The following is a 3,662-nucleotide window of genomic DNA, read 5'->3' as shown; positions in this document are numbered from 1 at the left end:
TTTGGCTCACCGTTCCCATATTCACAGGCAGGAGATGATACTGATCCTAACTCTTCTAGTTCTGCAGATTTTTGACCGAGGGTCTTTATTTGTACATATTGTGATGACACTTGACGCTTCTTATTTATTATGACTCATTTTGTACATTATTCACAGTTTATGTATTTATTAGTGTGTGTTAGTGTGTGCTTGAGACTCATTGTGTGTGGTTGTGTATTTATTAATGACGCGACAAAAAAAAAACGTAAGTGGAGTAAGTGGAGGGTACCGACCTTCCCCAAAAGAAAAAGAAATAAAAAGACAAGAAGAAAAAAAATAATAAATAAAATAATAAATAGAATAAATAAATAAATAACTAATAAAGAAAAAGTAGAAATAAAATGAATAAAATACTAAAAAATAATAAACAAATAAATAAAAAAATAATAAAAATAAAATGATAAAAATAAAATATATAAAAAAGAATTAAAAAAAAAAGTTGAGAATTTTATTAGGAATGAAACTCTCGAAAAACAAAAAAATAATCGGCGAAGATAAAATACTAAAAAAAATCCGGATAGATACAGGAAAAGATAAAAAAAAAAAAAGAAAATGTGTGGGCGCCACGACACGGCACTATACACCGTGTCACGGCAAAATCTGCCGTGTCGTGGCACAAATTCCCGTGACACGGTGGGACTCCCCGTGTCAAGGTGCGCGTATTCTACAACGGTGTGGTTTACGCGTATGGAAAGATAAATTCTGAGTAGTTCAGAGCGCTTTTGGTATAAAATATGACCAGTATATTCGTGATATGCATAACTACGAAACACAAAATAATTAGAATTTCATATTTCAATAATAATGTCTTAGAATTATTATAATACATTGCGCGACTGGTCTTATTCTTTGACGAATGCTGACAAAAGAGAGTTAGAATTGTTTCATGTCAGGGGTTTACTAGCCCTGAGGCATGTAGCGATTGAACATGATTTTCTTAGGGCTGCATTAGACTATTGGAGTCCAGAAACACATTATTTTAAATTTGATTACGATGAAATATGTCCCCAGCCGGAGGAATTCGGTGCCATCTTTGGATTTCCTGCCAGAAATCTTATTGCCATGCCTACCCTACGGGAGAACTATTACCAAGACTTTGAACACCATCTGAATCTAACAGATCCAGATTTAAATAGAATTGTGTGTGGTAATGAGGTAGACTTAGAAAAACCTGCAAATTTATATTTCAATCGCCCTATCTCTGAGTCTTATCATGTATACCGTAGAAGGGCATATATTTTTTGCATGTTTAGCAAGCTTTTATTTGCTAAAGGTAGGGTAGGACATGCTTGTCTAGCGTTTGTGCTTGAACATGTTGAATCTGGGAGATCTCCTATGCCTACGTGCCTTGGAGAAACATTTCGTTGCCTTGATGAAGCAAAAGCTGACCGGAAAGCCATCAGGAAGGGCTCCATAGTACTGCTGCAGGTAAAAATACGCTTCGAGTAGCCCCCGTGACACAAAATAGGCACCGTGTCACGGTGGCTTCCTGCCGTGATACGGTGAAATCTGCCGTGTCACGGGGAATCTGCAATTTTTTTTTCGACTGATTTTTTTTTTCGCAGATTTGGTTGATGGAGCGTTTAGAACTATTTGAATTCCCCGAAGATATTGAAAAATATGGCCCTAACGATCTAGTCCGCAAGAAGAAGAATTACTCTGTGAACATGTCGTATAAAGACTGGAAAAATTTCTTTGCAATGAGAGAATTTTCCATTCGTTGGGTGGTGCCTTTGTGGAGGCTTACTAGGATGGTTGGTACAAATGATACTCCGTATTGTCGTGTTCCTAGTATCTCAAGACTAACTTTTTATTGTCCCTCTCGACTGATGCAACAGTATGGACTTGAACAAGTAGTTCCACGCTATAACGATAGTCCTCGTGAAGTATTGTTGCATGAAAGTAACGTTCACAAATACGAGACTTATTGGATTGGAAGACCTTTGTGGACCGTTTCTGCAAGTAACCAAGCTCCTCCTCCTTTATCTAGTGCATACAAGGCATGGTTGAATCCTAGAAGTAGGAGGGAACGAGTTGGATCACGCAAATCTGATGTGAAGAGTCGTCTTGGAAATAATTAAGAAAGCGCCTCCTAAAGATTGTCTAGGTCTAAGAACGCAAGGGATTAAGTTTAAGACTCCTATAATGCCGAAAAGGAAGAATTATGTGAAAGGGAAGGGTAAGGAGAAGATGGTTTATAGAGAGAAACAACCAAAGAATTTTAAGAAAGGTGAAAGGGGTGAAAGTTTGACTAGGGGTGTGACAGTTCGGGCTACAAAAGACACATTAATGGTGAAGGCCGACCTAGTTGAAAAAAAGAAGGAGGTTCCTAAGGTGAAGAGGGATTAGATAAGTATTGCTTTGCTTTTATGATTTATAGTTCTTTAAAATAAGGCGTATGATGCCAATAATTGTAGTCACATTTATTTCAATAATAATAGCATATTTATTTTCGCCTTAAATGAAAAAATTACAATTGACTTTTTTTTTTTTAGTTCCACCGCGCCACGGTGAAAATCTGCCGTGACACAGTACAGATTCCCGTGGCGCGGAAAACTCTCTTTTTTTTTTTTTTTTTTTTGCAATTTTACCGTGACACGGTGGATTGTCCCGTGACGCGGCAACCCTCCCTTTTTTTTTAACTCTGTTTTGTTGTGACGCAATGCTGAATTGGTGCGTATACTGATCGACGGAGGGAGGATTTTATTTTTGAAAGTGGTCGGGCCCCCTTGAGGGGTTGCCTACGTATCCTTAAAAAGGAATCAGGCCAAACGTAGCTCAGGTCTCGCTCTTTGATGTTCCTAGTCTTGACATTTTTATTAAAATGTCGTGCCCTACGCTGTTGGTAGGTTTGGACATGATGCTAAGCTGCCAAGCATTTTTCATCGAGTAAGACTAGTTCATCATATCTATCTCTAATCTAGTCGACTTCATCTAGTTGACTTTCCAACGCGATTCGGAGAGAAGTGATTTCGAGCTCTATTGGTTGTAAAGCTTCAACTCCATAGACCAAAGAGAAAGGGGTAGCCCCCGTTGATGTACGAACAGAGGTTCGATAACCCCAAAGGGCGAAATGTAGCTTACTTGGCCAATCCTTGTAATTTTATGTCATCTTTTCGATGATAGTTTTCACATTTTTGTTGGCCGATTCGACCGCACCATTTGTTTGTGGTCTGTAAGGTGATGATCTGTGATGTTTGATATAATATTTCTGTAATAATTTCGCGCATTCGGCTTGGAAATGTGTTCCATTATCACTAAACATCTCATGAGGTACCCCATAGCGGCATATGATATTTTTCTCAATGAATTGAGCTACGTGTTTCGTCGTTAGCTTAGCATATGAGGCAGCTTCGACCCATTTGGTGAAATAGTCGATCGCTACGAGGATGAATTCGTGCCCCCTTGTCCTGGTGGCGGTATTTTTCCAATGATGTTGATGCCCCTAGTGGAGAAAGGCCATGGAGAAGTATATGTGTAAAGAAGCGAAGGTGGAACGTGATGTAAATTTGCGTAGACTTGACACTTCATACATTTCTTGACGTATTCGTGACAATCTCTCTCCATAGTAGTCCAATAATAACCTTGTCGTTGAATTTTTTGGACTAACATCTTCGCATTCA

The sequence above is a fragment of the Chenopodium album genome, chromosome 2 (assembly GCF_948465745.1).
Source record: "Chenopodium album chromosome 2, dcCheAlbu1.1, whole genome shotgun sequence".
In the NCBI taxonomy this organism is placed as follows: Eukaryota; Viridiplantae; Streptophyta; class Magnoliopsida; order Caryophyllales; family Amaranthaceae; genus Chenopodium; species Chenopodium album.
The sequence above is the reverse complement of the archived record's forward strand: the minus strand, read 5'-3'. Positions refer to the sequence as shown.